The sequence below is a fragment of the Populus alba genome, chromosome 19 (genome assembly GCF_005239225.2).
Source record: "Populus alba chromosome 19, ASM523922v2, whole genome shotgun sequence".
In the NCBI taxonomy this organism is placed as follows: Eukaryota; Viridiplantae; Streptophyta; class Magnoliopsida; order Malpighiales; family Salicaceae; genus Populus; species Populus alba.
In genome coordinates, this window is record NC_133302.1 from 12,471,657 (window position 1) to 12,482,747 (window position 11,091).

Consider the following 11,091-nt stretch of genomic DNA (forward strand, 5'->3'; position numbering starts at 1 on the left):
GGCTGCTGTTGAGAGTGAAGAGCTGTAGCTATATAGTTGTCTTGAGGGGTTCGGGTGAAAAAGCCCTAGAGCATATGACCGTTGGAGCATGAATTTGAAATTTGAATTATGTCTCTTTCTTTTCTTCTTTTCTTCTTTTTTTTTTAAAAAAATTTGTTAAGATAATTTATCCCAAATTAAAAATTATACTAATTTTTTTTAATAATAAAACATGGTATCATTCCATAATAATTTCATTTTTGTTTTAATTTTCATCCTCTTAAAATTTTCAATTGCAACTTTTTATGCCAAATTAATTGTAAATTTCTTAAAATTATTTTAAAAAAAATCAACAAAAAAAAAGGAAAATACATATGTATAAAAAATACCTATATGTTGGCTCAAGTAGGTTAGAAACCAAACAAGGCATGGATCTCAATAATTCATGAAGGCATCATGAAAACCATGCAAAGACCTATATGTTGGCTCAAGTAGGTTAGAAACCAAATAAACAAAAGGGTTCAAGAAGTTGACAAAAAAGAGGGAATCTATATTTCAAATCAAGCAAAATGTATACATATATATCATAAACATATTTTTAGGAATTTTCAAGAAAGATTTTTTAAAAGCAACCAGAAAGGTTCAAGAAATGTTGATGCGAATCTCTTGAACATGCGGTCAAGCAACCCATATGAAAAGATATCAATTCTTAGAAAGCCAAGTAAATCAGATTTGATAGGAGTGTGAAACAAAGATAACTTATACTTAGGCACTAGCACTATTGAAAATGAAAACTTCCACCCAATAAATATTGTTTCGCAAATGAGAAGTATAAGGATGACGCCACGAAGTTCGTTATTCTTTGATAAGTCGTTTTTCAATTGTTTAGAGAACTAAGGAAGGGAGATTGTCCCACCAACACGTAACAAATGCGGCAAAAGAAGTTTATTGATTTGAAAATTACGTAACCCTTACATGTCTAATTATGCCTTTATTTATATTGACTTTAGATTGAAACAAACCCTAATGAACCCTTTATGTGGACTTATATGATGCCCACTTACAATTAAACCCAAATAATATAAATAAACCCTAAACTAAGAAGAAAATAATAATAACAATAATAAATCCGAATTTAAAATCCTAAATATAACAGTATCAGATTTGCTACCCTTTAGAAATCTCATACAAGCTAGGAGAATCAAATCTCAAGTTGCCTCATCTTTAGTTTTCTTGTTTGCAAAGTATTCTTGGTTGAAAACTTATTTAATGATATATTTCTACTATAATAAGGACAAAATAATTGTTTTCATACACCATAAGTATTCCACATTAATATGGAGTCCATACCACACATGAAAACTATGTTGTTTCCCATTAAATATCCTTGCAAGACTAGGAAATTCCCAAAACCAGTTGTCACATCCTTGTAGGAAAAGAATCCTAGCCAAATAAGAAGTCCACAAGTCAAAAGGAAGTAAATAACAAAATTCGTATAGCCTATATTGACCAATATTATAATGCCTTCTTGAACTCCGATTGACCTGAAATTTTAATCCAAGGTAGGATAGCATGTTAGGAGACTCCACGTATATTTCAGCTTGATCCAATGGTCAGATTGAGAATTATGACTGTTGCTGTGAAACTGGACAGTTGTGCATTTTACGTCAAAATCTGAATCTAATTGTTTTTTTCATTGCCCAGATCGTATCATTCCCTTTCTCTTCAAGATGATTCATCCTCGAATCATTAATGAGGATAAGGGACAAATTTATAGCCTCTTTTTGAAGCATTTGGAGTTCTTTTATTGCCAACAATCATCGCCAACAACTTTGGATGAAGGTAGCAGCCCTTCTCTTTTGTCTATCATCATTGCAACATTTTTGCTCCTCTCTTTCTTAGGCTTGTTGGGCATTGACTAATGCTGTTAACACATCAAGTTGTTGTTGCATCTCCCCTATAATACGGGATAGACTCTTGGTTTTTTTTTTAGAACACTAATCTCTTTATTTCTCTCCCTTTGATACCACCTCTTCTTTTGAATCCTCCTTTTCTTTGGCCACAATACCTCATCAGAATACATGAAATCATTGTGGTAATACTCCTTTTGCATTTTTTTTATATCAGAAACTAAAACAAAAGCTAATGATAGTAAAGAAAGTAAAAAGACATTGAGGACTAAAAGCTGACCCAAAATTACATAGACTTTTAATTGACGACATAACGAATCCCTTAAAAATTTAGACCCAAATCTGGACCCTAAACCAAACGACCTCCAAATGGTTTGAAATTTGATATTTATAGAAAATTCACCCGAAACAACCAGAATATCAAGTTTGATTTAATTCCAAATGGATTTGATATATGGAGGCGAAACTGATGTGAATCAACCCCTTTAGAACCCGAATTTGGAACCTAAACCAAACGATGTCCAAATGAGTTTAAAATGGATATATAGTGCGATTTCACCCTAAATAACCAGAATATCAATTTTTACACAATTACAATATATTTTGATAAGTGGACGCAAAACATAAGCAAAACAAACCCTTTTGTTCTAAATAATGTTTTCTGAAATTATTATTTTTTTACTCTAAAAAGAAATTCTGGATAGAAAGAATAATATGACACCTTTTGTTTTTAATCCCAAAAGACTCAATTCAACGCAACTAATTAAGAATAACATAGGAAGAAGACAATCTAATCAAAATTGATTTGAAACAAGATCAGACCCGAAACAAAGACAACACAAAGAAAAATTGACGTGGAAGATAAAAACATAAATACAAGAAATAAAAAGATATAACCTGATTGATGGACCCAAGCTCTGATACCAAATGATGCGAACCTCTTCAACACACGATCAAGTAAGTCATACGCAAAGACACCAAATATTGAAAAGCCAAGTAAATTAGGCTTGATGGGGGGTGTGACACAAAGATAACTTGTACCTAGGCACCAACACTAATAGAAATGGAAACCCCCACCCAACAGATATTGTTTCGCAAATGAGAAGTATAAGGATGGTGCCACAAAGTCAGTTGTTCTATGATAAGTTGTTTTTCAGTTCTTTAGAGAACTAAGAAAGAGAGATTATCCGACCAACACACAACAAGTGTGGCAAAAAAAGTTTACTAATCTAAAACTTGCATAACCCTTACATGTCTAGTTATACCTTTATTTATATTGACTCTAAACTGAAACAAACCCTAATGAACCCCTTATGTGGACTTATGTGATGCTCACTTACAATTAAACCCAAATAATATAAATAAACCCTAAACTAAGAAGAAAATAATAATAACAATAACAATAACAAATTCAAATTTAATATCCTAAATATGATAGTATCAAATTTGATGCCCTAAGAACTCCTATATAAGCTAGGAGAATCAAATCTCAAGTTGCCTTCTCTTTAGTTTCCTTGTTTGCAAAGTATTCTTAACTGAGTTGGAAACTTATTTAATGATAGATTACTGCTATAATAAGGATAGAAGAATTGTTTCCATACACCATAAGGATACCACATTAATATGGAGTCCATACCATACATGGAAAATATGTTATTGCCTATTAGGGTGTGTTTGAGATTGTGATAGCGATGCCGGTTCAAAGTGATTTTCATTTAGAAATGCATCAAAATAAAGTTTTTTCATTTTTTAAAAATAATTTTTGACATCAACACATCAAAATGATCTGAAAACATTAAAACACAATTTTTTTAAGTTAAAAAAAATTCAAATTTAAGGGAACGAGGTGTGCACCGTATACCCAAACACACCCTAAATATCCTTGCAAGACTAGGAAATTCCCAAAACCAGCTACCACATCCTTGCAAGACTAGGAAATTTCCAAAACCAGCTGCCACATCCTTGCAAGGAATCCTAGCCAAATAGGAAGTTCACAAGTTAAAAGGAAGTAAATAAAAAAATTCATATAGCCTCTGTTGACCAGTATTGCGATGATTTTCTAAACTCCAATTGACCTAAAAGTTTAACCCAAGGTAGGAAAACATGTTAGGAGACACTACGTCAAATTTCATCCCGATCCAACGGTCATAGTGAGAATTATGAATGTTGCTGTAAAACTGGACAGTTGCGCATTTTACAATAGAATCTGAATTTGATTGTTCACTATGTAAACACCTAAAAAAAACAACTCCTACGTCGCTGCTGATTTTTGAATAGGCAGCGACACAATTTTATTAAAAGTTAGGGAAACAAATTGGATTTTCTTAAGGAGCTAAGAAGGAGGGGAGGGGTTAAACCGGTTTTGGAGAGACCAAAACAAAGATAAGAACACATTTAAACCAACCCCAAACACCCCACCTCATTTAATTGGGAGTATAAATACGAGGAGGAGAAAGAAGGTGACCCTTCCTCTTCCTAAAGTTGTTTGCAACAACTGCATGTTGCTCTTCTATTCCTCTTTCCTAACGGAAACCTAAACCAAACTAGCTGAGAGTGCCTTGTGAACATGTGAGGGAGAGTTGAGATCTTAAGAAAAGATTGGACAATTGCCTAGATGGAAGGGAAAAGGGGCTAGAAAATGTGAGTGGAAGAAGGAGGAGGAGAAGCAGCAAGAGAGGAGAAAGAATATTGTCAAACCTTCCCTAAACTTACTTAGATTTGAAAGGTATAGGTCATGAAACTCCTTTCCTCTTGTTCTTAAGACCCAAAACTAAAAATGAAGAAGAGGACCTTAACAAAATTAACCTAAGACCTAAGTTAGTTGTGAAGGAAACTAAAATTAACTAAGAGGACAAGGAAATAAAAATGAAATGAGGCCAATTTCAAGAACATCTAACAAAGAAAATTGAATAAAATGGAAAGAACAAGTCATGGTAGAGAGTAAACCCCATGAAAAATAAAGGTTGCTTAAATTGTAAACTAACTATATGGGAAATAAAAGTGAAGAAATTCATGCATAGGGTTAAATAAAAACAGGAATTCAGAAATTTCTAGATATAAATTTCTGGGCAAAATAATTCAAGACATTATAAATTAACCCAGTAATGTTGAGGGTTGGATTTAAAATGAAAAGTTTTGGGTTGGAGTTATAAGAAATGAGAAGAGGTATAGCTTGATTATAAGAAGAAAAATATGTGGGGGAAAAATAATACACTTAAAGGAAATGGGGCCTAAGTACAAATAAGAGAAATTATAGAGTATAAATACTCCTCTCCTTACCAAAAATCTTTAGCAACCAAAAGGAAAGAAAAGAGAGAGTTTTTGTATTCTTGAAAAATCAAGAGAGAAACACCAAAATTTCAAGAACCCGTCCAAGATTAAGGGTTTATAAATGGAATAAACACTTGTGGGTAAGGGGTTAAAAAGAAAATTTGAACAAGAAGAGAAGAAGGAGGGTCGGTTGTCATTATAAAAAGAAGAAGAAGGGAGTCGAAAATCTTCAACTGGTTAAAGATCGAAACCTTAATTCTTACCGGGTAAGGTGTTCTAAACATAATCTTATAATTCATTTCAAATTCAATTATGAATTGATGCTTTGATGTTGAATTATAGATTAGGTTTCTTAGACTTGAATTGGGGAAAAAGTAATAGATGTTAAAATTAAGTTAATTCATGTGTTATATATGATTGGGGGCATGAAACCATGATAATTTACCCAGAAAATGTAATTTGTGAATGTTATGTGTGAATAGAAGGGGTGATGAATCTGAACAAGCTCATCTCCCAACTTCCGGGTAAGAGGATGAGGGAATTAGGATCATGTTCTTCATAGAAATTATAGTCTTAGATGTTGACTAAGGAAATTTGTCTGCTTAATTTGGAGCTATAGAACTCCAGTTATGGGTTACCAATAGATTTGACTGATTTGTTGGTAATGGGGTCATGACAGATGATATAGGGCAGTAAGTCTGATTTGTTGATGAGCAAATTTGACTGTCTTGGGAGCAGAAGTTGGTTCTCCTTCCTTTAGGGGACTTGTAGCCCCATGTCTTAGCTTTCAACGTGACCAACCTTGCTTGAAACACAGTCCTAGAACTCTAGATAGAGTTAAAAATCTTAGAGGAGGTTGAAATGCGACCTCTACAGATAGTAACGGTTCAAAAGAGTAACAGTTCAAAATAGTAACAATTCAAAAGAGTAACAATTCAAAACAATAACAGTTCAAAAGAGTAACGACTTGAAAGAGTAACAGTTCAAAAAAGTAATGGTTCAAAACAATAACAGTTCGAGATTTAAACAACAACAGTCCAAATATAAAGAAAGGAATGATTGAAAGAAAGACCTATTGGCTGTTGATATGGTTATTATAAAATGTATCCTTGAATGAGGAAAATTTACGAGATAAGCCTGTGATTGCAGGAGGGACCACCAAAGTGGTGCATCAGTTGCAGGGGAGCACGAGTAAAGTTTCTACTGCAGGTAGGTGATTTGCACCTATAATTTCTAGTTAAATTCCTTGATTTAATATGTTATTGATGTGAAATGTGAATTACCGAATGCTGGATATTATGTGAAAGGATAAAAGTTTGCGTAATGATGTCGATATTTTGGATAGTATTCTGAATGTATGTGTATTCGAGGTGAAATGTTGTTGTGTGAATTGCCAAGTGATGAAATTATCGTTGACAAGGGAAATATGAGAAGTGTGATATGAGGTGTGGACTAGCATATATTTGGTGTATGTTAGGATCCTGGGTAAGGGGATCGCCATGTTTGGACTAGCATACATTTGGTGTATGTTAGGATCCCGGGTAAGGGGATCACCATGTTTGGACTAGCATACATTTGGTGTATGTTAGGATCCCGGGTAAAGGGATCACCATGTATTTGGCTAGCATATATTTAATGTATGTTAGGATCTCAGGGAAGGGGGATTACCTTGCATCGACTCCTATAGGGTGATGATGATACCAGTCAAATTGGTATCAGTAATGTGTTAAGCGGAAATAACCATGGTTGATCTTATAAAATCTTGAATTGAGGTTGATAATGAAAGAGGAAATGGTTTTTAGTAGTTGAATGAAAAAGAGTTTCCAATGAAAACCAGAAAGGAGAAGTGAAAAAAATATGAATGCATGTTTGCCTTTTTAAATTGTTAGATATTTGTGTTGTTATATTTATTATGATATTCATTTTTCAATAATATTTCTTTTGTTTTCAAGATCATCACATGCATGACAGGAGTAGATACTAGCTTATGTCACTTTTTTGTAATTCTAGGTTCTAGGAAGTATATCTTTTTATTTTGTAATATTACAACTTGTATTAACTTAATTTGTATAATCAATGTTTAAACTTGAATAGATAATCTTACCTTTGAATTTCATATTATTGTGTCCATGTATACATATTTATCTCATTTATTCCTCTATAATGATATTTGTTGTTCAATGTATGTTATAAATATTATGGTTGTGATGACGATGATGTTTGTATGATTGAGACCCAGGACAATTGGGTCGTGATTGAGTTATGAGATGTGGAATATTAGAAGTGTAAATAGGTTAAATGTCGATAACTTGGGACCTCTCGATATAAGGGAGACTTTGCTGAAATTTTAGTTAAAATTTTGGTAAAATTTAATACGAACACCTTGCATATATACATATATATATAAAAACAAAATTAATTACTTTGTGTATCAGTTAACATGAGATTGTTGCTTAATTTTGGATATGGGGATGTTACATTTTGGTATCAGAGCTCAGGTTGCTATTCCAAGGACAGGACTATTGATATGGTTTTGAAACATGTTTCAGGATGGTTAGAACAAGGCAAGGAGCTAGGATTGATCCATCCCCAGTTCGGGGAAGTGAAGAGTCTTCATTATGAAAATGATCCAAACTGGGATCCCATGGCAGACACCTCCTCTCATGTACCTACAACATTAGTATACTTTGAAAGAGATGAGTCAATAAGACATCAAGATGATTCGGTGTCCCGTCAGGCAGGGGTATCAATGTTCGAGGTATCAGACAAGCAGGGAGGAGATCATGTACCCCCACTAGTGGCGCTGACAGCTGCGTCAAACCCCTTTTCAGATCCTGCTTTTATCGATCAATAGCAACAAGAATGGCAGCGGGAGCTTCTACTACAGCTCCTAGATTAGGTGGAGTAATCACCATAGTGCAGAGGGTGAAGGGTATGAGAGAGATGGGTTGTATGACTTACCATGGTGAAAAGGATGCTGAGGCTGCTGGGCACTGGCTGAGGAAAGTGGAAAGAATTATAAGTCAGATGTAGGTGCTAGAGGAGGTACGAGTGGATTGCATGACTCAACTATTGATTGAAAGTGCCCACCCTTGGTAGGAGACCATCAGAGAGAGAAGATTGGGGGAGTTATTAAGATGGAGGGACTTTCATGAAGAGTTTGAGGAGAGTTACTATTCTTGGGAGCATAGGAGGTGCTTGACCGCTTTTTATGATCGGCTTGTTTTAACTCGCAAGTGCACGAGTGTGCGATGTAGCAATTAACTCGGTAAGATCGAGGTCATATCCACAGAGAGCTAGATCTGGAAATTAAGCTAGGTAACAAAAAAAAAAAATCAAGAGAAATTAAATTAACAATAACTTGGTTGAAAATAATTGATGGATTTGTTTTCAAAGATGAAAAAGTGTAAATAGATTTTAAAAGACAAGAAAAAGTAAGTCTTGGTCCAAATCAATTTTAATGGTGATGTATTGGTGATTTCTTCAACATATATAAGATAACTCAACCTAATATCAACGATGGTGATATTAGATCGGAAGATATTACAATGAAGTTTAAAAAGATGAAGATTAATTATTGCTTAAGAATGAACAAGTACTTTCAAATTAAGTAAGACATTGAATCAAGCAATCTCTATACCAAAACTAAGGTTTGTGCATAAAAATTTAAGATTATAACTGTAACACCCAAAAAAAAAAAAACAAGAAGTGGAACCGAAATGACTCCACCATCACTGCCGATTTGTGAATCGGCAGCGATGCAGTTTTAGGCTGCCGATTTGTGAATCGGCAGCGTCGCAATCCGGCTGCCGATATCTGAATCGGCAGTGACGCATTTTCAGGCTGCCGATATTGGAATCGGCAGCGATGCAGTTTCAGGCTGCCGATTTATGAATCAGCAGCGATGTGTGCGGCTGCCGATATCTGAATCGGCAGCGATGCAGTTTTGGGCTGCCGATATCTGAATCGGCAGCGACACAGTGCGACTGCCGATATTTGAATTGGTAGCAATGCAGTGCTGGTTGCTGATTTCTGAATCGGCAGCGACGCAGTTTTGGGCTGTCGATACCTTAATCGGCAGCGATGCAGTGGCTGCAAATTTCTGAATCGGCAGCAACACAGTTTCAGGCTGCCGATATCAGAATCGACAGCGATGCAGGTTCGACTGTCGATTTATGAATCGGCAGCGACGCAGTGCGGCTACCGATATCTGAAGCGGCAGCGACGCAGTGCTGACTGCCGATTTCTGAATCGGCAGCGATGCAGTTTCAGGCTGCCGATTTCTGAATCGACAGCGACATCAAAAAAAAAATATAGACACACACACACACACATAGTAAAGGTTTTAATGTGGGACCCACCTATCCTTAGGGGGGAGAAGGGAAATGAAAATCAGCTCAAGGATAACCCAAAAGGAGGGTTAGGACAGCCTTGTCCAACATCCAAACACCCCCCTTTTTGCTTTTAGGAGGGGTATAAATTCAACAAGGAGAGAGAGAGGGAGACACCCTCCCCAAAAACGAGCTGGTCCCCTTCCCTCTCCCTGAAGTGAGCTGCATGCTCTTGTCCCCTTCCCTTTCCCCCAAAATGACCAAACCCCAGCTGCTAGTGCCCTCCTTAGACGTGAGAGAAAGATGGGAGAGCTTGACAGGAGGCTGGACAGCTGCAAACATGAAAGGAGTAGAGGCCTAAAATCGGTGGGGAACTAACAAGAGGAGGCAAAAACCCAAAGAGAGGAAGAGGAAGAAACAATCGGGAGCAGAAGGGGAGAAATGTTGTCAAACCCCTCCCAAAAATGCTAAATCCGTGAGGTATGAACCATGTCTTTCTCCACCTGTTCTTAAGGTCTTGAAATCGAAAGGAAGAAGAATAAAAATATGGATGCATGGCCTAGGAACTTTACTCCAACTGTTATGGAAAAGAACTAAGCTAAAAGGAGGGACAAAACGGGGCTGGATGGGGGGACCTGATTTCAGAATATTTAACAAAAGATTTTATGCTTAAATTGATGGGTTCAATGTGTGTATGCTGCTGGAATTTATTGAAAGATTATATGCTGAAATTGATGGGTTCAATGTGTGTATGCTGCTGGAATTTATTGAAAGATTATATGCTGAAATTGATGGTTTCAATGTGTGTGTTCTGCTGGAACTTAGTGACAGTTTATGTACTGGAGTTGTTACAACGTGTGGTGTGTGTTCATGCCAAAATGTGGGTTGGGCAGCGAAATTGTGATTTGCTGCCGAAGTTGAGTTGGCTGCAACGAAAGTGTGATTTGCTGCCGAAATTGAGTTGTCTACAGCGAATTAGCATTCACTGCCGAAATTTGTGTTCTGCAGTGAATTTGTGATTCGCTGTCGAAGTTGAGTTGGCTACAGCGAAAGTGTGATTCGCTGCCGAAGTTGAGTTGGCTGCACCGAAAGTGTGATTCGCTGCTGAAATTGAGTTGTCTGCAGCAAATTAGCATTCGCTGTTGAAATTTGTGTTATGTAGCGAATGTGATTCGCTGCCGAAGTTGAGTTTGCTGCAGCAAAATTGTGATTCGCTGCCGAAGTTGAGTTTGCTGCAGCGAAATTGTGATTCGCTGCCAAAATTGAGTTGTCTACAACGAATTAGCATTCGTTGTCGAAATTTGTGTTATGCAGTGAAATTGTGATTCGCTACCGAAGTTGAGTTTGCTGCAGCGAAATTGTGATTCGCCGTCGAAATTGAGTTGTCAGTAGCAAATTAGCATTCGCTGCCAAAATTTGTGTTCTGCAGCGAATTTGTGATTTGCTGTCGAAGTTGAGTTAGCTGCAGCGAAATTGTGGTTCGCTGCTGAAATTGAGTTATCTGCAGTGGAGGTTCGCTGCCGAAATTTGTGTTCTGCAGCGAATTTGTGATTTGCTGCCGAAGTTGAGTTGGCTGCAGCGAAATTGTGATTCGCTGCCGA